Source organism: Ciconia boyciana, chromosome 4 (assembly GCF_034638445.1).
Source record: "Ciconia boyciana chromosome 4, ASM3463844v1, whole genome shotgun sequence".
Classification (NCBI taxonomy): domain Eukaryota; kingdom Metazoa; phylum Chordata; class Aves; order Ciconiiformes; family Ciconiidae; genus Ciconia; species Ciconia boyciana.
Window position 1 is genome coordinate 46,330,532 of NC_132937.1, and position 26,234 is coordinate 46,356,765.

The window sequence follows — 26,234 nt, forward strand, 5'->3', positions numbered from 1 at the left end:
ATTGGGGAAGTGTTAGACAGAGGGGGGAAATTGACTCCCATTTCCTTGGGGTAACTTAAGAGCACTGGATACTATTTTAAAGCTCACCTAAGCTTGGGGCTTTTGGATTTCTGGTTTTGTAACAGACATTACATTTATGGTTTATCTTTCCAGAGTGTAAGGTCTCCCACTTAATCCCCCCTCCCCTCCTCCCACAGGCAGACTGTTGTAGTTTCCCTTCAAGTGCTACTTGTTATATATTTTGGTTTATGAAGAGAATTAACCCTTAGGAGGCTGTTTTAGGGATTTGTAAACAGTGTAGGATTAGAACAGTATTTATATGTAGGGGCACTGGTCTGTGACATGCCAGTTTATTTATTAATTTACAACAAAAACTCTTTAATTCTTACCTGGTATGATTCCCTAGTACTGCATTAAGCCCACACACCTTTATAGTTTTATAGACTGGGACAACGATCACTATGTGTTTTCATGTCAAAGCTTTAGGGAAGTACTTAATTAAAACCTGGCTGATAAGAAGTGTCTTTTCCCTGAAAATAATCTGCAAAACTCTCTTGAGTAACCATGCTAGATATAGATAAATTGTTCTGCCGTCCCATCCCTCCAAAGCTGTCAAATGTCCTAGCAGGGTCGTTGTGCAACTACTCAGCATCAGCACAGCCTCAGGGAGCAGCGCAGCTGGCTTGGACCGTACCTGCGAGCGGTTGTGAGGCGGGGTGTCTTGGTGCGGGAACCGTGTCTCTAGAGGCGTGTGCCTGTGGTTTGGGGAAGTTTGCTCGTTTGGGGGATTAAACATGCCAAGTGAGTTGGAACCGAAAAATAAGTGTCTAAACCCACAGAACATCTTAGATGAATTGCTGTGGAGGAAAAGACCTGTCTTATGTGCTGTAGTGGTGCAGGCATGAACTTAGCTGCAGTTGGAGTGTCTTGACTCAGTAAGGGTTGAGAGTATGTGTGAGTCCTTGCAAGATGAGAATTTTTTAAAAAGCCTATTGAGGGAAATGAGACAAACCATTCTGTAGATGTCTCCCCTTTTACTGCAGTCTATAAAATACTTCCATGTGTCTTTTCATGTACACCAACATCCAGGCTTATGTACTGCTACTACTTAGCTCACATGGGCTTCTACTGCATTTCCCAGTTCAAACTAGTACCAGGTTAACTTTCCGTAAAAACTTACTGTTGTGTTTCTGTAACTGGTATGGCTGGTGTATCCTGACGTGCCTGGAGCTTTGTTTCCATGCATTCACACGAACTGTTGTTTGAACAAAGACAATTTAAATTGGGAAGGCAGTGCAGGGTGACATATCTATTGCAAGATGCATGCTTTCTTTCCGGAGTGCTGTAACCAAAATATTGCTTGTGCATTTCACCGTGGAAGGAAAAATGACATAGCCTTTCCTATTTGTGATTGTTGGTAATTTCGTTATTGTTTAGCACCATGACTTTATCAGGCATCAGCCTTTTCAAGCTTATTGCCCAACATGTACAATGACTAATTGGTGCTTTTCATTTCTCTTGTAGGATGACTCTCAGGTTCCTGAATGTGCTGCCAAATGCTGAAGCATTGAACTAGCTGAATCCTCTGCATTATTTCTGATGCTTTAAAAGGCCTAAAGGAAAGTAGAGGACTGGCACTTCTGTTACAATGTTTTAAGGTACGCTGTGACTTCTTTTGCGGGGGGCAGAGGGAAGAGGATAGACATGGTCCCACGGACTGTCCCAGCTCCACCTGTTGCTCTGTAATAAACCATACTAACATGAAGTCTTAGGCTGGACCTGACTATCAGTATTTGTTAGTTATGACTACATTCACTGACTTCAGTAAGGTAAAAATTGATGCAATGAAGAAACGACTTGGTTTCTTTTCCTAAATCACCAATTCTACATCCTTAAGTGCTTGTATACCTTTCCATTAGAATGCCTTAGTCCTTCATCTATGTATTAAAAATGTTTTAGTAGTGAAAAGATTTAGTCTTCTGACACCCTGTGGGGTGTCAGGCTGAGACAAATTCTTCACCAGGAAAAATATGGGTAAGAAGCTAAACGCAACTGTAGCTGGAAAAGTGATCATTCTGCTTTGACGACAGTTGCTGCTGCTGTCGTTTTCATTAATTAATTAATTACCCATATTTTGTGCCCATCTTTTAGATTCACAGCTGGATTGTCTGCTGCTCTGTAGTGCTGCCGCTGCTTTTTCTCAGTAGCACAGTAGACCAGCCACAGACTCAACCAACGGAGAGTATGCTTGCGCAATGCCCAGTGCACAGCACGGTCTTCTCTTGCTGCAGACTCATTCCAGTGACCAGGGACTGGGTGTAAGCACCCCGGCGGGACAGGGCTATATAGAATGCTGCTGTGCAATGACACAAATCAGGTTAAGAGCAACAACAAAGGGAGGGCCTGAATGAAATCTGTAATAAAAGAAATCCAGACGGGTAATCCCTGTGTAAAGGCTCTCTTTGCTACTGGCTCCTGGATTCCCTCAGGTTTGACAGCTGCTGTTTGAAGTGGTAGCTGACGCCTGTTTTTATTTACTGTCCGTGACTGTTGCTGCTCACCTTATGTGCACTGCAATGTGCTACAGGTTCAGGTGAGAGATAAGACACACCTAAAACTGAACTCATCTCTTGAAGAGCAGAGATTTAGTCCCTTGGCCATTCTGACTATTTAGGGTAGCTCACTGCAGATTAACTCTTGTCTCATGCTGCTTTCACTGCTTTAATCACAGTGAAGCCAAGCAGCAAGGGACGGCTTGTTTGGCTTTTGAGGGTGGAGTAAATCTTGTGTTTACAGATGTGGCCTTGAATTGCTGACAGCTGTTGGGACAGGTAGAGGGCTACTGAATCTAGTGATCCCAAAGATGCAGGGGTACCAGCTGTTTTTCCCAAACTGCAAAAGTCAGTAAGTGTGGAAGAGCAGATCTCCTGCCTTTCTTCCTTACTCCCTGAACTTGCCATTTAGATGGCGGGCGCATACGTGCATGCAGCCAAATGCCACTATCTCTCCCTTTGCCTCTTTTGCGCAAAACTCAGTTCAGAGAGGGGGCAGAGGGTGCTGCAATGCATCCGTGGCAAGCTACTGTGACCTGTCTACTGCCTGCACTTCCACTGCAGACCTCATGCCAGCACGTTTCAAATTGGCCCTGGGCTTTTGCTCGCAGAGCGGTGCCTGTCCTTCCCTGCAGGATGCTGTTCTTCACTTGAGCATACCAGGGCTTTCACTCTTCCGGAGCTTCTCCTTTTCATTGGGAAAAGCATTTGTAGGTGAATTTTGTCTTTGCTGGTGGCAAAGAAGTGCTTTGTACAGGAGTTGGGGGAAAGCAGCCCCAACTGCTTCTGGGCCCCGAGGCAGGGCTGTAGCTGGCAGGGAGGAGAAATGCTTAGAAAAGGCTAAATAAGGAAACTTATTATCACTGTGACGAGGCTTGTTCCAGTTCCTGTGTGGCTGTGTGCCACAGCCATGTCCTGGCTGTGGAGTTGTGCACCCTCAGCCAAGCATGGGCTTCTAAGCGAAGGAAATGTGGATATATGTGTAGAGGGACTCTCAGGTTGCCCTTGCATGTCCCCAGACCTGGCTGCCCAGTGCACTGCAGCACGTGTCAGTAAACTAGTGTAGTCACAGCCTGGATGTCCAGCGGGACGCATGCGTGGCTGTGCAAGGTGCAGGGTTGGAGAAGAGGGGAGGAGGCTGTGAGGAAACGCATGCGGACAGAGAGGAAGAGTATGATTGCAGAAAGGCTGGAAAACCCAGAGCAGACTTCCATCTGCTGTCGGGGAGCCAAAGCAGCAATGATTGCTGATTGCCTGACGGCTCCTCAGAAAGCACGGGAGCACCATGTACAGTCACTAAGAAATGGACAGTCAAGGCAGCTCCTAATGTCAGCTCTTTTCACAGGGCTGTGGCTATGGAGAGGAGCAGGATGAAGAGACGGGCTTCTCAGATGCTCTGAATTTAAGTACCCCTCATGTTATATACATACATACATCTCTTCTTTGCATATCCTTACACCGAGTGGCATAGCAAACTGTCCTGCTGTACATTTGAGTAGTGCTGGGCTGGAACTCGGTGTTACAGAGGACAGGAAAGTATAGGCATCAATGGCAATAGCCATCACTGTAGAGAGGTACTACAAATTAAATGTCTATACACTAGGGCTACTAATTTAGCAAGTCTTTGGAGAAGTGGGCTCAATTTGTCTTCATAAAATACAGTGTTTGAAGACCATGTGTGCCTACGATTGCATGTAACACAGTAACATTTCGTTGTGCTCAAGGCATTTTGCATTTGTACAGATAACTGCTACTTTGAAATACTAACGGGACCACCTCAGTGCTTTTTGCCTGTGAGTTACAAAGCCAGCATCCCACTGGAGCAACATACTTCATGGAGAGGGCCCGAGAGCATTTTGTGTGTCTCTGAACTTCACTGAATGTGATCCCTGTGCAGGTCATTAAAGCAGTGCGCTTCTAATTGGATCACAGACTTTGGCAATGTGAGGTGAGCAACGCACTTATTAAAATTAATTTCCATTTCTAAAGCCATGGTTGCTTCAGTGGGATTGTCTGGGGTTTCTCAAAGCTGTGTGCTGTGGCCTTGATTTAGCCAAGGGTTTTACTGCAATATAATCAGACTTCAAAACAGCAGTTTCACTTTTCACGGCAGAAACTCAACCTATTAAATGGAAAAAAAACCCCAACCAACCCTCTGAAGAAAATGTTGCACTGACAGGTGAACATACAAATACCCAGCAGTTGCTTTCCTTAGCTAAGTCTCAAGCTGTAGGTTCTTTAGACTTCTGCTTATCTTGAAAATCTTAAAAAAGATTTTATAAAAAAGCATTAATAGATCTGAGTACAGCTTCATCTGGGATAGTTTCTGCCTGTAGAACAGAGCAGACGGATTCTGCTTTCACAGGGGTGAAGAAGCTTCACCAAAAGCTGGGGGATGGTTACCCTGGCACAGCAATGTAGTGAGAAGATTTAGTCAAGTCTGGCTCTTCGCTTTCTGTATTTTCTGGGCTTGCTGGAGCAGTTAAATCAGAGTTTTACACACTGATTAGCTGGCTTCAGAGGTCCATGAGATACTTGCATCTGCAAAGGGGATCTGATTTTTGAGAAAGCACGCCTATTGTAAGTGAAGTTAAACTTTGCTGTACAGTAGTATACGCCGTAACTAGAAAATTAAAGGTGTCTGCAAATCCAAGTACCACTGATTGGAGTTTATTTTTTTCTCTCCACACCTGCACAATAAATGCAGTCATGTTGTTTTTATTTGGCCAGATATTTTCACTTGACTGACTTACAACAGATGTGGCTTAAGTCCTGTCTCTTGCATCCTTCCTGCTCTTAGTTGTGGTTGTGCTTAAATACCTCACAAAGCCATTAAGCTGCCCAGCCACGTTGTGCTACATCCTCCACGTTCCTGCATTGTACAAAAGCAGTTTTCCCAGGCAGGCACATCATCTTGTCATGCCAGTTACCAAAGGGACCTGGAGAGTCCCGCCTGGAATGGTGCTTTAGTTATAAAAAGGCTGTCACAAACCTCATACCTGCCAATATTTTTTAGAGGGGAGCTGGGCAGCACGACTGTAAAAGAAACAGCAAGAGGAGTCTGCAGTGTGACCCAAACCCACCTCCTGGTGGTGCTGCCATCCACATTGTGGCTGATTATACCTGACTCCACACCCGAAACCAAGCTAGCAAGGACCCTGGTGGAGGACCCAGGTGGCATGTTGGCCACTGCCAGAGCAGAGCCTGGGTAAAACTGTTGGATGCATAGACCTGGCATCTGCATCCTTTTGCTGCTGGTGGCCAGCTCATGCGCTCCAAGTTCCTTGACGCTTTCTTGTGTTTCAGGCATTCAAGTGCTGGGACTGCTGTGGTAGGAAGAGGTGGGACTGACTGCAAGTGACCAACTTGTGCCATACCATTTCTTGGTTAGGCCTGTGGAAGGGACCCCACCTCTCACTCTTTTACTGGTGTCGTAAATGTTGCTGAGGCTATTTCAGTATGATAACTAGTTCTTTATCTTGATGAAAGCCTTTTGTGCTATTCTGATTTATATGACTTGTGAAGGATTAAAAAATAAGTCTATTAATCTTCGGAGCTACCTAAATGTAAGCAAAACCTGTCAAAACCGTCTCTGGGTTTTAGCTCTTTTGTTAAGAACCTGACCTGTTCAGCACCTCTCAGGATTTTCTGAGACTGACAATCAGTTTCTAGTATAGAAAATAAATTCTCTTACTTCATGTTTTAATCTTAATAAGTTCAGGGTTTGAGTTGTTGCATGTAAATATTTTTTTTCCTTTTTGCTATTTCTCTACACTTAAGGCACAAGAGTAATGCATCTCTCCTGCTAAATGTACTTTTACTTTTTCAAAGGAGATGCTTTGTCCACTAGGAACTGTGGCTCAGCATGCTAATAAAACTCACTTTATGCCTTTAAAATGTTTATTCAAAGTGGCCTGGCTGGCTTACAGTAGCTGTGTGGGTGGACTGTCCTTGAATTTTGTAGACTTAATTTAGTACTACACAATACCCAGTGATGGAAAACAGCTATAAATTGTCTGTGCACAGCCATGCATTATTGATAAAGGGTAGAATAAGCTCTACAATTTCTTTATTTGATGTTGTTAGTGCAACAGCTGGCTGATTTGTTAAGACTTTTTTCCCCTGTTGGCAGTAAAATATCGCTTCATTTTGAACTCTGAATTTCCTCCTGAATTTTGATTTGTGTGGGGGTGAAAACTTGCTTTTCCTCCAGTGCTACTACATCTACTGGAAATGTTTCCACAGTAGAAACAAGCTTCATTTCTGGGAGAGCTAAGCAAACAGTAAGTCTGACTGTATGCAGAAGACAGGACTTTTTTAATCGTCACAAATATTTAGAAATGGAAAATGGAGCATAAAGTGTCATAGTACATTTAAAAAAAAAATAAAATCCTTTAATATACATGATTTGGCACATGCTTAGAGAAAATGCTTTACAGTGAGTTAGGCATGCTTTGTAATTTCAGTGTTCCTTCAAAGTTTATGAAAAAATCTCAACAGTCTTAAATCTGTCATGTTTTTTTTCCTGTTGACACTTATGATGAGTAGAGAGTTGACTGAATATAATTTGCATATAAAACTGCTGTAAACTAAATGGTTCTTTCCCTGTAGTTGAACAAAGGTACAATGAGCTGCTCAACACACTGGAAATTAATAAATAAATGAGTAAAAAAATAAAACTTGCTAGCAAAACTATCAAAGGCTTAGTCTTGTCATCAAATGTCCAACACTGAAACTTCTTTTTAAGCTATAGTTTCTGGAATGGTAGCTTCCCACAGGTTGTTATTCTAATACGGCAGAGAGAATGTACAATTTGTGACAAGTGAATATTGTATTTGAGTATGGAATTGTTTATTTCCCTCTTTTATGTGTGCGCATACATATCCTTTGGTAGAAGCATTCCAGACCTCTATGGATTATTTTTTTTTCCTTTGTAAAAGTGTTAAGGTAGTGAAAAGTATGAATATAGTTGATCTTCACGAGCTATACTGATGTTTATAATGGTTTCCTCTCTTCCATGGAGAATTGCTGTGTATTAGTTTAGCTTTCCATGTATTTACAGCCTTTTAAGGTAAGAAGTCATTAAGTAATGAAGTAATTAAACTGGTTGTATAGTTTCAATCGGCAGGCAGGAAAAACTAACGGGGAAAGGACTAACATGATTGGCAGAGGCTTGCTGGAGATTTACATTGAAAATAATTCATTCTTCAAAACTTTTTCATTTTCTGATGGAAATTGTGGGGTAAATCAAACACGGTGGCTATGAATGATTAAAATGCGAAAGTTATGATTTCCTACTGACTTTGTAAAGCTCTAACTACTTCACTGCTAATACAAAATCATTTATCTTAAAGGGGTCTTGGGGCTGTGAGGATTTAAATGAAACCTTCAACATCTTGAAGAAGACTATTTTGATATTCAAGATCATTAATTTTGTGGCTTGCTTGATGCATAGAAAGCTGTTGTGGAACGTGAATGGGAGGTTTTCCATAGGTCATCTGATAGGTCTGCGATAATTCACTTGACTAATCAAAGTGGCAAATTTCCCAGTAGTTTAAATGTTTATGCAATTCAGACATAATATGGGCAACTAAAAATTCTGTGCTGGTTGAAGAGGATACTTTTGATCTTACAGAAAATAGAAACAATTGGACATTGACATGCCTGTGATTTTGTTTTTGGAGCAAGTGTGCAGCTGCTTGTGTTTTCATAAGGAAGGACAGACTTCAGACATATTACTACGATTCTGAGTTTGTTACAACCTTCTTCTATTCAGATGGTTTTGGACTATAAGTGTGTGTGTGCAATTTTTTCTGAAACAAGTATACTTCGGTAGTGAAATACAATTTTGAAAATTCCTTGTTCCTGGTGTTTGTTTAAAAGAGCGTCTTTCACTGGCATTGTTAGTGGCTACTGTAATGAGAAACTGTAAGATAAGGAAACATCACAAAGTACAGTGGGGATGGATTCTCCTCTGCGTCTGCACACTCTCCGCAGGCAGTGCATGGATTGAAGTTACTCTGACCTCTTCATTTACCCCCTGGAAGTCAATCAGAAGTAGTCCGACAAACACAAAAGACCTTTAATGCAATTTGACATTTCTTAATTTCTTCATACTAACAAAATATGCCTTAGTCCAGAAGGGTCAAGTGACTTTCAGAAAGTTACCCAGATTAGAAATCTACTGTGGAAGTGACCTGAGTGTTGCGTGCTACCATCCCAAATTCTTTACCCTGGGGAAAGCAGTTGTGGAGGAGGCCTTGACAGTGGGATGGATGAGGTACTACGAGATCAGCCTCACGTGACTGATCTCTGCAGGCCATGCTCAAAATACAGGGGCAGCTACAGCAAAATCTTCTTCCTATCCCCTATCAGTATGGCTTTTAAAAATATGAGGAAGAGAAATGGAACAAAATTAGCATTTGATTGTAATCCCATACAGCCAGTGCAGGTCTTGCAGAAATGGCATAATACAAAAGGACCTGAAAGTAGTTGATGAAAAAAAAAAAAAAAAAATATATATATATATAGTTTTCCCAAGGGAAAACATGGAGAGACTTTCCTAACAGTCAGTATAAATGCAAAGTGGTAGGGGAGCAGTGAGGCAGGTGGGCTTGGCTTGTGAACAAAAGTTATCTGACAACCTTCCATTACTTTTAAGGTGGTATTTCCAGTTCCTTTTCAACTGCATCAAAATATGATGTTAAATTTTTTTTCTTCCAGTATAAGAATTAAGGTGTGTGTGTGTGAGACATCCTTCAATTATTTTTGAAAGGTACTGCCTAAAATAGTCTCTTTTTGAAAGCATAGGGCAGGAGGGTAAAACGTGTGTGGTTGAATCCATCCCCACCCAGGTGTAACGCCAAGCACTTTGTCTCTGACAAGTTGCAGCATGCCCTATTATAAGGGAAACAAAACTCCTGTTCTTTCCGTTCTCCCTTCTCTTGGTACAAAAAGATGTATAAAACTTGTTTGGGTGGGACAAACTTCAGCAGCCTCTTCCAGGTTTGATCAGTGCTGCAAAACCTGTCTTGGTTATAACGCAGATGGCTTGTGCTCCGATTACCTCACCGTTGAAATCTGCAGTGTGGCAGCCGTTGCCACACAGCCAGGCGAAGCTTTGGGTGGGATTAGTGCTTATTGCAGAATGTAGTTCAGCCCGTCTGCAGTACCAACACCAGTTCTGCTGGCTAGGTTGCAGGACACGCTCATCCTGTGCATCACTGGGACATCATCATGAACAAAATCTTTGTTTTTTTCTTCTTTTTGTTGTTATGCTGTATCGCCCTCCACTAATTCGAAAGAGAGGGGGAGGATAATGAATTACATGCTGATTTTAGCGAATTACCATGATAACAATGCTGTTGTTTGCTCTGAGGGGTTCTGCAGTGGGACCATCTAATGCATTCACTTAGATACCTAGCCCAAACTAACTTTCAGCTGTAAAAGTAATTAATTTTCTGCAAAACTTGCTTTAAGTAGAGCTATGTCCTTGCCTAATGTCTGTAATCATGATAACTAGTCATGTTTTGTCCTTCTAGAGGCCTCTATTGATTATCTTTCCACGATGAAGTTGGCCTTTCTTTTTTGCAGAGTGCAAGCACTTTTTAACCCTTCTTCTCCCAACAACCATTTTGGCTGGCAACTCTCATGCAGTTTCCATGAAATGTGGTGTGCCAAGGCATGTTACCCATCTGCTATGTATAGCACATATAGCCTGAGGGTGCTTTCCCGTTCTCTTCCCCTTTTCCTCCTCCCTTTCATGCTGCTCTTAATGAGGTGCTCAGGGATGGCTGCACAGATTTTCCCAGTATGCATCAATGCAAACATGGCTAAGCTGTATGCAGTATAAACAAACATAGTTAGAAATGGCAGAAGAATTGCTGGGTAGGTAGAAACTGAGCTATGTTGTTTGGGAAAATGATTGCGCCTCTGACTAATTACAAAATGATTGAATAAACAGTTATGTGTTGCCTCACTGCAAGCTTTAAGTATCTCAAACATGATCTGTTTTTTAGTGCTGAAGTTTGCTGTGAAATGGAAAATGGAGTAAATACAGTTTGGATCCAGCAGGATCCTAAGCTGTTCTTCAGGGTTCCTCACCCTTCCTCCTTCTTGTTTAACCCAGGATATTCTTGTGCACCTGGAATACTGTGCTATAGAAATGCAGAATTTTGTGTATATTGATTTGTTTGTATTGTTTTATTTATTTTCTAGACAAATTGTATTCCTGAAAGCTTTGTGTAGTGTGCTTATAGGAAAGGCAATGCTGGCAGGTGAGGTTAAAAATTACAGAATAGGCTGGAGAACTCCATTTTAAGGGGACATCATGAATGATAGGGCTTAATGTGTCTTATACCCAAGGAATTTTCCCCCCCAGTAGTTTTGAGGTAAGTACAACTTTTAAGGAGTCACCACCTTGAGATGGAGCCTATGGTTATCTTCCCTGATAAAGAAGGATGCAAGGGAAAGATGCGTACTGTTGCTTCCCAAAGATCAGTGTGAAGGTTCAGATGCTAACAATGTCATGGGCGTGTGAGACAGATCTAGGCACAGGCATTTCGAAGTTGTTATAGCTGAATGTAGCTGTCAGTCCTCGGGGCATAAAAGGAAAATTTATCATTGACTTTGCTGAAAGGCTAATAGCTACTGCGCTTGAAATATTCCTCAAAAACCTCAAAGTTAATTCTCTGAGAGGTAAACAGGTAATGTGGCATTTTTTACTTTCTGAACCAATTTTTAAACTTCAGAATAACTTTAAAAGGGTCAGTGGAAAATCCATTTTCAGAGTTGCTGGAATGTGTCCATGGTTCCCAAATGGTAAAAGAGTTCCCATGCCAAATTCAAAAGAGTGGCAAGACATCTCATTTTAAATCTGTCCTCAGCAAAGGATGGATTATTGCTTGTACTGGCCAAATTAAAAATTGTAGGAAAGAAGGAAAGTGTGTTCTGCCAGGTTACCCCTGATTTGTGAGTAATGCTACCATCCGAAACTTGTTTCTCTGTCACATCACTTAAAGTTAGCTGCTCCCTTCATTTTGCTCCAAATTCTATAGTGTAAAATTATGTACCAACTTCCCTCTGCTTTAAAAGGAAAAAAAAAGTTGTCTTTCAGCAGGATTCTTGATGTTTTAAAGAGAAATAGAGAGGCCAAGAGACTGCCTTTCAAAGTCAATAATTGATGGGCTTTCTATTCAGGGAGGAGTTTGGCTTGTTTAGGGTAATTTTGCAGCAGAAGTATGCATCTCATTATTTTATGTGTCTATATTTATTTAACTTTTGGCTGTGCATTTTAAGGTGCCTGTAAAATTCCTTTTAGTCGTGGCTGAGATCAGACTAAGCAGGTAAGCATCGGTTTAAATGCATAATAGCGTGGCTTGGCTGAGGTTGGTTAACTGGGCTTGGCTTTCAATTAATTGAAAATGCATAGAAATAAGAATCAGTAATTTATTTAAAACTGAAATATCCTTTTGGACAGCACAAGCAATTTTTCTTTATGTTAAAAAGAAGGGGGGGTTACTGAGGCATTGTGTACTTTCCTAGGTATCTGAAACAAATTATGATCTATCAGTGGTCACTGCGTAATTGTTTGAACCGTGTTGGAAATAGGTTTTTTCTTTAGACCCCTAGGAAAAAAAGTGTTCAGAAGTTCAAGGAATTTTGAAGGCAAAGGAGTCTTACAAACACAGGAGAACTTGGGGATGTGCATGGGAATGAACTGTGTAGTTGAGAGAGGAGTTGAGAGAGGAAAAGGAGCTTTCTTCTGCTGGTTCACTCTGCAGCCTTGAGCACGTCTTCTGTATCAGGTTTGCCCCTCAGAGGAGGAGTATCTGCTTAACTCATGCTAGCCCAGCATTAGCTGTGGTGCTAACCTGCCTGCACAGCGTTTTTTGAACACGTGAAGTGACTTGAATATCAATTATGTAAAGATTTGTGCATGTGCTTTAGAGATGGGTAATTGGTTTTTTAATTTCGAGATTGCTCGATATATTAGCAATAAAAGTCCAGATTTTTAAAGGAATATCATAAGCATTATTTCAGCTGTAAAGAGCTTCAGAGGTTGACTTGAATGCTTTCTCTAGTGTAGGTGGTTAAGGGTTGTCTAATATAGTACTACAAAATCTTCTATTCTTGACTAGGGCACTTCTGAAAAGGCGCTCTCAGAGTGATGGTACAGATAATTAATTTAAGTCAGATATGAGCTGATGACAGCAGTTGTTATCCAGAGAACTCTGCACTCTGAACCTTTGTCTCCAAATGCATGTGCCCTTCACATAGGAGTAATGAATATACAGGCATACATAAAAAGACAATGTGAAAGCCTGTAAAACCAGAAGACCGGTGTGAAGGAAGGATATGTGGGAGGTAACAGGACTTCAGAGAAGACAGCAAACGACAATACTATTCCACTTGTGAAGACTTTTTTGATGCAGTGTAAGGCTTGTGATGGTGTGTGGATCATAGTGGAAAACCAGTCTTCTGGGAAGGTTGGGGATAGTTTTCTATCTTTCCTTACAGGACTTGAAATAGAAGATTGAACACACTGAGTATTTCAGCAGCAGCTAGCTTGTAAAGAGACTGAGAAGAAAGAGATTAAGGATCCAAAAGATAAAAATCTATGTAGCATTTTAATCCCAATAAACATGAAATAGGTCATAGTCCATTAATCTCCCATTCCAGTAATTTTGAGGCAAAAAACAAAGTCAAAAGTAGTTCCCAGTGGTGCAGTATCACTCTGTGCCTAGACGGTGACTTCCCCATTTCCCTGCACATTTCTCTGTAGGTTAATTTAATGGGGTTTTTCCCTGCCTCTGTGGAACAATTCTCAGATAAAGTGGGAGAAACTTTTTTTTTTTTTTTTTTTACCTAGGAGGTAAGCAGTTCATCATAAATTTAAAAAAAACAAAGTAAAGTATAGCAAAACAGAGATGACCTTGTCTTTTGTATGAGTTACTAGCAGTGGGGGAAGATGCCTCCTCAGAGAGGGAACAACTGTCTCTGATCAGGCCAGGGAGGAATTGAAAAAAAGAAAAAAAAAGTGTTTAAAATTATGAAAGCTATTCAGGTTGTCACTAGTTTGTAAATCCCAAATGTAAGTTATGAGAGTTTCTTTGTAGTAATGATGCAGTTAAAAAAAAGTTTATAGTAGGGAATGTGTTGATACTTGGTTAATCTGTACAGCCTGCAGCTGTTTTTGTCTTTGTAAACCTCAATAAATACAATGGTTGGACTAGAGGAATTAATAACTTTGGAAAAGCAAAAAGCTTCATTGAGAACACCAGAACTTTGCAGTAGATTTTATTTGTTGTTTTGCTGCAGATGGCTCCTGCCTCCTCCTGAGATAATTTAGGTTTAAAAAGAGGGGGGAAGTAAAAGATTTTCTATGTTCCGTAAATTTTTCTTCTGTTTTCTCTGTATATTCTATAATCTCTCAATCTTCCTCGTATTTTCTCCACCAAGTGCTTTGGAAAGGCCCTCTGTTTCAGTAATTGTATTTTATCATTAATGTTGCTACAGGATGATATTTTGCAGGTGTTCCCTGTAGAGCAGTGAGAAGCAGTGGCCATAAAGTGGATTAACAAATAAGTTAAAGGAGCTGTCATTCACAGAGCTGTATTAGTACCCTATCTCTCTTAGTACACCGTATCACAAAACAGGTGCAGGAAAGCAATAACGCAGATTTTAAGCAATCACCTGGCATTAGAATGTAGTAAAATTTTTGCTGCATTGGTCATGTGTGGAGTTGTCCCCCCACAGCTTCATGCCCAGTGTTTACTGAGTGCCCTCAGCCATGGGTGCTGCAAAGACAGGGGAGCACTGATCTGGGAGGTCAGCCTTGGTTATGAGCTTTTCAGTGGGTAGGGGGATGAGTGGCCTCAGGTGACAGTACCTTAGCAGATGGCCAGTGATTCATGATCTTTGCAAGGCTTTTTCTTGTTCTTGAACTTATTAATGAGGCCTAACAGTTGTATATCCTACCCTACTGACAACCTCATAGTTACTGAGGTTATAAAACATACACCTTTCTTTAGCATTGGATTTTAAAACTAGAATGGCCTTGCTTTCCCTGTAAATATTTAGCATATGTTTAGCGTCGTGTTTTTGGATGGAGTAGATATAGCTGTTATTCAGTGCAGGATTTTGGTACAGGAAATGCATGTTTATATTGTATTGTGGTTTTGGAAGGAACAGATGGGTGGGGGGGTGTCAAAGGAAGAGAGGAATACTAGAAAAAACTCTTCTTTAGGGAAAACAGAAAGCAGGCATGTGTAAGAATTCTGCTTACAGCAGGTTATTCTTCAGCTGGAGAAGTTTCCCACTCTGGGTCAAGGCTGGACAGTTGTGCCCTGGAGAGACAAGGAGGGCAGGAGAAATGCATAGTTCGGAAAGCAAGCAACACTAACTCAACGTGCTGCTCAGCAGAAAACTAACCTGACAACAGAAAGATTTCTTCTGTGTTAGTGAAATGAATCAATTGAGTAAGACTCAGAGGGAGAGCCTGGGTAAGGAATAGGACAGAACTGCATGGCAATGGTAATTTATCTTAATTGTTTTCTGTTTTGACACTCACTGTTTTGTTCTCCACATAGAGGAATTCAGGGAAATTATGCCTATTGCGTTTCAGTGTGCAGTTGCAAAAGTCAGTTTAGTTCTTAGGCAATGGAAAGCGAAATGTAAAATTACTCAGTTTCATTTTAGGAGGCAGTAGTTGTTCATGCTTCAGTCCATAAACGCAGTCTCTTAGAGAGAAGACCTTCAGGTGTGTGGAAGATCATGGGTTCATTCTTTTGTTCATTTGTTGTAACCAGTAAAAGCTGTTTTCATCTGACTACTGTTAATCTTGGGGACCTCTGACCTTCTTTCCTCCTATATGATCAGGAAAAGTTAGAATCCCTGCAGAGGTTTTTCAGGCATTTCTGTCTGGGGTACTAATAGCTATTAGTATACTCTAAGTCTGATTGCTTTCCCGCTTCTATTGGGAAGCAAGGGATTATTTTATTCTTGACTCTAACACTCTGTGCATATAAAAATGTGCATGTTTAGAAAGAAAATAAACTTTTTGCCAGCAAACTACTGGTATGCTTTTGTCGCTTAATCTGTGTGAGTCTATTTTCCAAAGTGGTAAATTGTTGTGGAATTCAGGAGATTTTGAGGTCACAGTTCCCAAAGTCACAAAACCCGTGACAGCTCTGCAGGAGCAGGGGGGTTACCCTATGTCTGCTCTATAAAGGAGATGATTATTTCGAGGCTAGGACTTGGGCTCGGGGCGGATGTAGCAGGCAGTGTCCGTTAGGTGGCTCTCGGTTACGGTACATGCATTTTAAACTACGTGCAGGCTACCTTTAAAAAGCATTAGCTGTGTTTGTGTCTTGCCACGCAGTTGGAACAAATCAAGAGGCCATAAATTCAGACTTTCTCAAAAGCAGGCAGCTTTTGGTATCCTGAACAGCTCTGCAAATACTGCCCTATCTCTGCTTGCTTCCACTGTTTATAAACTGTTCTCACAAGTGAGATAAGACGATTGGAGATAGCATTACTGTCTGTTACAAGGCACTGGAAAATGATTATGCGGTTTCATTATGAAAAATATCCTTTTCATAAGAAGCTGAAAAGGTAACGAAAGCACTAATGGGGGTTATGACTCCTTCCTAAGTGGAGCAAGGCTGCTGCAAAATTCAAGCTGCTTTCTTGTTTGCTCTTTAAATTAAAATCTGGTACAGAAATGAGGAAGCCCCGTTCAATGCATCAGGTGATATTCACACTTTTGAATGTGCAGACATGCTGGAGCAACCACTGAGTGGACTAATCTGTCCCTTTCCGTTCCTTGGGCAATTAATCCTGGAGAATAATTATTACAATTCAAATACATGATAATTACCACATGCACGGTTACATGCTTTGTCCATGATGGTTAGGCTGATTTCTAGATGCTGTCCTCCATGCAAAGCAAATGCTGATGAAACTGCCTGCCACAACACTGTGGATACTGCCACGGGTGCTGCTCTGACGATTTGTGGAAGAGAGGAATAAGATCAAGGCTGTGTGTGATAGTCCCCCGTTCCCTGAGGCTGCAGCAATACGGCACAGCCACAGGCTTTATTTCTACGTCTTGCAGATCCCTCCACAGATTGGATATCTGTGGGAGCCCAAGGAGAAGCCTTGGAAGCATTGACTTGCCTTGACCGTGCTTTGCAAGCAGGAAAAACAAACCTTTTTGGTGGACAGTGGAGGGAGGAAGGGCACAAGTTTCCTGCTGGGTTCCTCACTGTCATCTTGAGAGCAGACACACGGAAGAGCGGGTAGGAGATCTGGCTGGTGAAGAGGGGCACCTGTTTGAGCCTTTCAGATTTAATTTGGATTAAACCCTCCCCAGATAGTGCAGCTCTGTGACCTCCCTGTGTGCCAGGACACCAGCCCATCTGCCTGCCTGCGTGTGAGCTGGGTCAGAGGACTAAACGGGAATAAAACCAGCACTACAGGGAAAAAAACGCAATATTTTCTAGCTGTTCATCTGTGTGATCAGCTTACAGTGAGGTGCCCAGGGAGCAGGTGGATCCGGGCGGAGTGGTGGGGTTTGGCAAGACCTCTGCTTTTAGCAGCCAGCGGTGAGATCAGCCGAGGTGTGCTGCCGGACTCCTGGTTGAAGGACTGCTGCTGGCTGTCTGCAAGGGGACTCCTTGCTGTCTGCTGTGCTCTCCTGCTTTGTCCAGGGAGCAGAGATGGTGGCTTTCCTAGCAACTCATGTGCCTGTGCAGAGGCCACACTTCTTGAAGGAAGAAGTCTCAGAGGAAACGGGGACTTTTTTCCTTTTCAGCCATTTGTATCAAATGTCTTTCTGAAGGAAAGTAGGGCTGGTGGCTTGGGTAAGGGAGAACATAAGCTTTAGAGAAACTGAGATCCTGAGAATCACATATCGGTGGCGAAGTAGAGACAAACTACAAGGAATAGTGTTATTTATTGTGGGGTTTGGTGCCTTACTGAGAGACGGTATGCAGATAAACTTAACTGCTGTTTTTATTTCAGCAAACATACAAATTTTATACCGGATCTGGTATATATGATTCCCCATGTGTCTTCTGTGACAGTACACACACATGCACATTCTATGCAGCACTGCCAAAATGGTTTAATTTCTAAAAGGCAGCTTGTGTACTCTGTCCTTATTTGATACTCTACATAGGATATATGGAAATATAATAGGAGTTTGCTGTACAGCTTCAGTCCTTGCAGGTTAGTAATCGACAACGGTTCCCCTGGTGGGATGTTCTTTTGTTATAAGAATTTAATGTTAATCCCAACAGTGTTATACTTCATGCTCAAGAGCGTTTTCATAAATCTTTGTTACAAGCCTGTCATCAGATGCATATAATGTATGAAGGGAACGGAATACCTCAGGCACACAGTGATTATGGGAAAATTAGTCTAAACTCTGTCTAAACAGGAAAGACAATTTGGTGGCTTTAATGTTCTTGGGTGAGTTGAAACTCATTTTTCTGTGTTTACTGCAGACGTTGTCCTTAAAGAGAATTATCTTGGCAGTGCTGTTCTAGGGTTTTGATGACAGCAAGAACAGATATCAGAGAAATCTCCTTGTACTTTTTTTTTTTTTGTATTAGGCTTTGCATATATTTGTGTGTCCAAGTTTTGAGTAATGAGAAGTTTAAAAGTGTCATCCAAGCAGTGTCTCCGGGTGTGTCTATTGGCTTCTTTAATGAATTCTGTCAGTCTTTCTATTGTCTCCTGGTATTTCTGCATAAAAGCACAACTTGCTTCGAAAATAGTCACAAGTTTTGAAACTCGGCTGTTAGGTTTCAGAAGCATGGTTCACGTCACGCTGAAAGCATTAAAGGCAGTGATATACAGTGGGACGGTTTCCTGGGCTTCTGAGCCATCCATATCAACACTGCCAAGAATGTTCTTGCTAGGGGGAAGAGGGGAGCAGGTGGACATTGGCATTCCTTTATGGACCACTGAGGCTTACAGCCTGGAACTAGAAGGAAGTCAGAGGTACGCTGTGGTACTTCCCCTCAGCCCAGGAATGCCCGAGCGGGCTGGATCCCAGCCTACTGCTGCAGTTGTCCCTGGAGTTACACAAAGCCTTCTCTGGCACAATTGCTCTGTAGTGGAGCTGGTGCCGTCATGCTGCTTCAATACCTCTTCTAATTCCTGGCGCCTTCAGAGCTCCCGACAAAGGCGTGCCTCACAAGCATGACAGCCCTTTACTGGTAGGCACTTTGAATGCTGTGTCATCCTTAAGTCCCCTTCAGTGCTTGCCTGCAGAGTAAGTCTGGAAACCCAATGAGACAAGCATGGGGTTTTCTTATCACTGTGCAGTACTTTGTTAAGTGCCGTGTCTTTATGAATGTAGCAATTCATGGTCCCTACATAGGCCACCCAGCCTCCTTTGGCTGCAGTGGGGCATAGCCTACACCGTTGCGCTTGGCAGCATCCCCTCAATGCATTGTTACCCCAGGGCTGCTCCACACACCCTCCCTTCTGTCACCCTAGTGTTTCCCACACATCCCAGCAGTCTCTTTTACAGGGTGGAGTGTCCCTGGTCAGTGTTCCCAACATGTGCTGAACACGTCTAGGGAAGAAGTACAGCCCCCAAGAAAGATAGTCCACATGAACCCATCTATTAGCTCAGATGCCCCACAGGACTGCCAGAGTTTTGACTCATGTGGAAGTAGGATTGTTCTTAACCTAGTCTGCATTGGATGGGGGGGGGAGGGGGGAATAGGTGTCAATAATACTGTACAAATCATTCTGCATTGGCTTCAATATCCTATGCAAGAGAATTAGTCCAAGGATTTGGATGTGACTCATTAATCAAAGTCTCCTCCTAGCCTCCCCATCTCCTAGTACAGAAACCACAAGGACCAAGCTGGGCAGAAAGGTGAGTAGTTGGATTTCATAAGCTTGTACAGTAAGCGCAGTTACTGGAACCCAGATATTTGCCCGTGGCATTTGTGACAAGGACACAACTGATGTTGGGGTAAGAATCCCCCACTGCGCATCCGAGTCCGCTGCCTGATGCCCATCTGCCTGCAGAGTTGAACTGTGGGCAGCTGAACAGTTGCCTCAGGAGCCCCCATGGGAAACGAGCAGCATCCCTACATCCCCAAAGGGCTTGTGACAAGTCTCCAGGGAGGGCTGTGCATGAGAGGACAGCCTCCATTGATCAGAGGGCTGCAGTGCCTCCCTAACCCAGCGGGCTTTTGCTGTGGGGCCCCGGGGGTTTCAGTGGATGGAAGGTGATGCAGTTTGGGACTCATGCTTTATTCCTGGTAAACCTGCGTGAACAGTCTTTTCAGAAATACGTTAAAGTATTTGCTTTTTAAATGTTAGAATATTCTTGGCAGAAAACACTCCAGAGGCTTGGCTTTCCTTTAGGGCTCTGCCTTTCCCCTGACGAAAGTCCTGGAGTGTGCAGTGGGTAGCTCGGCAGAGAAGAAGGTGCTGCATGGAGCGTATCATCAAGATATACAGGTTAAAGTGAGGAAGAAAAGCCAAGAATAAACAAAGCAGCCTCCAGAGGTTCCCAGGAGTCTCTGTAACAGTCGCGAGGGTGAGCAGCCACAGCAGTTTGGCAGCAAGCACCTCTGTTTTTCTCAAGAGCCAGGCTGCTTTAGGACTAAGGTATCAGGTAACATCTCTGTCAATCTGCATGAGTATGCCCTGAAGGATGTTCTCTCTCTCTCTCTCTGTTCAACAGGATGGCCTCCTTTGCAAACACTGTTTTTCATAACATGCTGTGTATATAAATAAATCATGCTAATTAGAAAGGTGAGCAGATTTTCTTCTCCGAGAAGCACAATATGCTGTGGGTGTGAAAAGGACCTTTATCTCCTAGTCAGTGATAATCCATAGATTTGCTAGGCTTCTCTCAAGAAATGTGTAGCTTACATTAGGCATTCCTTAGCAAAATGCCCTATTTGGAGACAAACAACACCCCCATAAACAAGTTCTGTCTGTGGGCACTCTCACACAACCTGATGGAGAGCTAGTCAAATATTTCCATGCCTTTGAAATTTAGTTAGCAATTCTGGATAAGTTTTGGCATGTGTCTGTGGAGATAGGATACCAAGCTTGCGTCTCCTTTGAAATGTCGTTCCAAATCGCTTGGAAATGCTAAGTGTTGATTTTAAAAAAAGAAAACCAGAAAGCCAGCTGTCTGGAAAGCTTTAAGAGAAGTGCAAGCTCGCTACACTATCCTTAGGCTCTTTCTAGAGTTGCAGAGTTTAGCATGCATTTGTCCATAAAAAGATGAGGTTGAATACTTAAAAATAACACAGTCACTTCAAACCACTTCTGTTAATGCTGCTACTAGTGGAAGAAATGATCTGAAGTGGTGCTTTCCCTCTGTCACTTTATTCTGTTTTATTTATGCAGGTGTGGCTGTACTGGATCAGGTCAAGGGCCACAGGGTTCAGTCTGTTCTCTGGTGGTGACCAAAGTGCCCAGGGAATATAATATAAGAACAGGGCAGGCACATAAGGCATTCCCAGAATATACCACCAGCCTCCAACAATCTGTGGTCCAGAGCTTTCTCAAGCCACAGGTAGGTTGTTTGTTTGTTTCAATAGCCCTTGGTGGACTAATACATTGTATTTTTCTTCCATCCAGGGTTTTTAAATATCTGTCAACATCCTGTGGCAAGATATTTCATGGGTTACTTAGGTTGTGTGAATGCACCTAATTTTTACTGTCTCTTTTTATCCTGCCTGACATGCCCTAGTTTTTGCAAACCTAGGAAACATTTGGTCCCTGTTCATAGTTTTCAAGCCACACATTTAATATGCCTTTTTATTAATTAAAGTTTCAATTTTCTCTCAGATGGATACACCAGTAAAAAAACCCAAATCATAATTTAAAAAATGACTGAAATTTAAATTTAAAAAAATACTGAAAAGGCAGGGGGGTGGGTGGTGTTGATATTTATTGTAAAGAATTTCTCGCTCCTGCCCAATCTTGTGTTGATAGATGACTACTGGGAAAAATACCTGGTTTTCCTTGCTGTTGCCAGAGGTTTGTTGTTAAACTGGTGCAAATATGATCATGGAACTTTTAAATTTATTTCTTTTGTCTTCCATTTTGAAGTCTTTTGAGTATTTCTAGCCCTGAACAAGGAGGAGGAGAGCAGGAATCGAGGAGAGCAGGAATCAAGGAGATCCTGTTCTGTTTGTGCATACATTATCAGAGACAAGGGGTTTTACATATTTAACAAAGACTTGCTTCTTTTTTCATAGCGTTTGGTAGTCTGAGAGAGGAGGAAACATTACTCTCTGCTGGTGAAATTCCTCTCCTTCCTTGCTGCTCAGGTTTGGTCTCTTAATTGCCATGATATCATCAGTGTCACTACTCATCTACTCTGCCTTCAGATGGTGAGACCTGAATTGCCAATGTGGTGAGCTGGCCAAGGAGTTGCCGAGTCCTCCTTCCTCCCAGACCAAAAGACTGTTTCCCTCCGTGCCAGCTTTATGGCTGATCAACTTTTCAGTAGGACTTGTTGGCAGGGTAAAATGTTGCTGAGAAGTCTCCTTGGTACCAAGTGACCCGAGTACTGTCCCTCTGGGTTGTGACCAGGTGGCCACTGATGGGCTGTGGCTAGCCTGGACCCAGGTACAGCAGAGTGGAGCCGCAGATAAAGGTAATGCCTCCTAAATTCACGGCATAAGCTGACCACTGTGACTTTGAGAGAGGCTGTAACAGATGACCACCATGGCCCCTGGAGCTGGCACAATGCGTGGTGACCACTTTTGGGAGGCTACCGCTATCATCTTTCTTACCATGGTGGCTTCCAGACTGGAAGTTAGCCTCCTCCAGACTGGACATTAGCCTCCTCCCCCCTTACGTTTCATTAAGTTGGGAAAGGTGAGTCTTTTTTTTATTTTTAGATAAAGGCTCAGCTGTAGGTAATGGATCTATTAGGTTTTAGACAAAGCTTTTCTGTTGCTGAAGGACAGCAGGAAGGGTAGATAGAAGTGACTGCTGCCTTGTCCACACGCAGCAAGGCTTGGTGTGCTGGTCACAAAGGTGACTGGGTTTACCAGGCAGCTGTCTGTGCTGGGGAATAGTTTACTTCTCTCTGCAGTGCCATCCACTCCCCTGAAGCGAACTCTTTCCTATTACCAAGGAAAAAAAAACTTTGTAATTCCACTTGAAAGAAAGGTGCCAGACTGGGGCATGTCTGCTGATTGCTGATCTCGCCTTTCAGGGCTGTTTAGCAGTGCGGATGAGCTAAGCAGCACAGAAAGCAACCACTTTCCATGGTGTACAAATGTACATGGGCTCCATGGGTTCCTCTGCAAGGATTTTTAGGGCACAACACAGAAAACCTCTGGCAGTTGATCAAAATGCAGAGTCTCCTTCAGACTGTACTACTAGCAAAGTATTTGTTCTTTGAAAAAGCTTTAGGCTCCACACCTGTATGTTTTTTTGTAAATTGGTGGACCTTGTTTCTTTATAACAAAACCAAAGAACTTTCCATTCTCTTCTGGGGTGCCGTTGAGAGAGCAAGCATCACTGGGTCGCTGCTCTCAAGGTCTCCAGCCCCAAGGTGGAAAGGAAACTCATGCACAGGACTGGCTCTAGTAAGGAGAGCTGTCTTTCCCTAGCAGGAAAACCACTCTGGTTTGTCTCACAGGGGTGCTGAGCAAAGTAACTGCGTGAGCGTCCTGCCTGAGAGCCGTGGGTAGGCAGGTTTATTTGGACACCAGATCTTCTGGAATAATTTTTGGTGACTAATCCAGGGCATAACAAATAATAAAAATGACAGTGAGGAGGCTGCTGATTTAAGGATTTTTTTTTCATTTTTACAGGTGTCTCTTGCAGATGCAGTACTGCAGGAGGGCATCACACTTTGTGTGCAAACATTGCTGCTTTTCATCTAGAAAAACTCAAAATGCTAAAAACTGGATGCCTTCAGGGCTCCTGCAGAGGTATCACTCAAGCCCAAGTGAAACGCAAACCTCATGGCATATTAACATAATGTAACTTGGGCAGTTAATCAAAGAGATGGGTTTCATTATTTTCCCTTTATGAGTTGGTGGGGGAAGCAGACAGACTCCTGCAGTGGATAAGTTACAGCATTTACTGGAAGTTTTGACTCCTGCTCTTGGGAAGAGCTGCATCTCCCCCTCCTCTGGACCGAGGCAGGCCTCCACACTTAACTGTGTAAGTGGGGTGCTAAATGTTAGAGACATGAAAATCCCTTGGTTAGGAAACAGTCCATACTAAAAAGATGCACATTTTTGGGTACTAGACAGTGATGACTGAAGCAGCCAGACCTATGATATGCCAGGCAATATGATTTCCTTACTCATCCTGCTGACCAGAAGGAGGCCAAATAGCTGGTGTGGACCCCTCAGCATCCCACGATGACCTGGCTGCCAGGGCGTGGGGCACCGAGCGCCGCATCCCACGGCTCTGCCTCGTCCTTGGCAGGTAGCTGGGGCAGAAACCGGCCCAACGTCCTGCTCGCTGCCTTGGGCGCTCATTCCTGTCCCTCTGTCCCCTTGGCAGTGGTGGCTCACGAACTGCCGCGGGAAGCAGCCACGGCCGAGCCCCGGCGTTGAGTTTTGCCATGTAGCAGCTGCGTAAGCCTCATCCTGTGCAGTTTGCTTCTGACAGCAACCACAGCCAGCGGTGCTTTGGCTTCAGATGTAGCATAATGATTAGCGTAACACGCAAATAATAATTTTGTCGTAACATCTGCCACCCTGTTGGGGTGAGGCTGTGTGTTTTCCCCGTGGGCTGACACTTGCTGGATGCATTTCATTAGGTTCCCAGACACACCCTGGTTTCTGTATAATTGATGTGCTTATTAAAAAGGAACAGAAAAACCTTTTCTATTCCCAATACCTGATTTAATAATAAATTCTCATTTCTGTCTGTGAACAAGTCTTTCTTCCCAACCCTCATCTCATATCTTTGGGTATTGTGGTCTGCAGTTACAACAGTAGGAGGTATCTGTGTTGGCCATTGAAAAGAAAGGAGAGAAGAGTTTTGCAATTCTTATCTGCTTTTGCTGCTATGTATGGGAGAAACACACTAACAGCCTTCTCCCTTAAAACTAGCAGTTTCATCTTTCTTTTTTTAAAAAGCAACTCTTTGCACTAGATGGCAGTGTGGATGGTTCTGTAGGAAACTTGGTTTATTTGCAAAAATCGTAAGAATGATGGTAAACAGTATTCAGCATAAAAAGCACTCTGTAGTGATGACAAAAGCACCTTTCACTTCTTGTCCGCCACACATCCATGTTGAGGAGGAATGCGTATTCCAGGTCTGAAAAGCTTTGGTAGGAGGTGCCCATTCTCAGAGTTGTAAATTACTGCATTTTTCTACTTTTCATTTCCTCCTCTTCTATCTCAGAAGACCTAAAGTCCTGGAGGGCCGAGTGTTCAGCTGTTCACTTTTAGAAATGCATTGCTGCCGTCTGCATGCATAACCCCTGAGGGGGATTCTGCTGAAGGAACAGGGACAATTGCTAAACATTGAGAATTATGCTAAAATTATTGGCTGTGATTACACATTCCTGGCCAAGGATTAGCAGTGGATAAATAGGTGTATCAAGTGCAGATATCTTGAAGGGAACTACCAAAATTAAGCCGTAGTTAAGAAAAATATGGCATCCTTCTAGATTTGAACATATTAAGCACAATAGAAGCTTAGTTAAATAACAAGGTGCCTGTCCTGTACGTGAGCATCAACATGAGAGTAAAATCCTGGTGAACACTGGCAATCTTTTATGAGTTAGGAAAAGAAGGCACTATCAAGTGTAAGAAACTGTTTCTAATTATGCACAAGAGGTAGCCTGAGTAGAAAAAGTACCATGCAGGCACTTCTGTGGAAAACTTATTTGTCTTAGATATGCAAAGTGTATTTTTCATCAGGTATTTTGTGGTATGTCCTTTAGCTCTCATACATAACACAAATAAGAAATTAAAATTAGTGATTTGAGGCTGGTTATCAGAAAGGTTTTAAGGTCAAGTTAATTACATTGGTAGGAGAGAGAATTACGAAATTTTTAATTGCAAAGAGGCAGCCAGTATCCAGATGCTCTTAACGCCGAATTGACAGCATCTTTCCATGACTTGTGCTAGCTGCATGAGATTAAAGTATAAAAGATAAAATAAAAAAAAAGCAGACAATCAACAGAAGGAATAAGCCTTGGCTTGTAGACTATCAAACCTGACATCTATTAAGCAAAAGCTAATTAATACATGTAATGTTATGTGTGTCTATATAACAAAAGCTTTCAAATAAAAATGCACCTTGTTTTTGTAGTGATACTGAGAGGAAAGCAAGCAGGTTTGGGAAAAATAATTTTATTTAATTGAAGTTCTTGACCTGGACAATGCATTTAATGCAAAAATGTTTTAATCCTTAAAGCCAGTTAAGTAGGAATAAAATGGTCAGAATGCTTGACTAAACAAGCTTCATTTCCCTATTTGCAGGGTCCATATTCTTTGCTTGTCTTGTTTAGATGTCTGCTAGTTAACACATTGGATTATTCATTAATTTGAATACAATTGAGAGTTTATCCACAAACGTGTGGTATTGGAATGAGTAGTTATTTCTCTATTGCCCATTGATCTTTGCCTATTTTTTATTAAGTTTCTTAATACTAAGTTTCTTAATCAGGCAGAAATCACAGTGTGATAGAGGCTGGATTAGATA

The 26,234-nt window shown here is 42.4% G+C and overlaps 1 protein-coding gene across 1 annotated transcript in view; it reads left to right on the plus strand.

The window, feature by feature from the left end:
• Positions 1-26,234, plus strand: part of KANK1 (KN motif and ankyrin repeat domains 1) — a 126,071-nt gene that overhangs the window by 27,663 nt on the left and 72,174 nt on the right. The window contains exon 3 of the mRNA XM_072860258.1: positions 1,525-1,658. The gene's annotated coding sequence lies outside the window, so the exon portion shown is untranslated. The remainder of the gene's footprint in view (positions 1-1,524; positions 1,659-26,234) is intronic.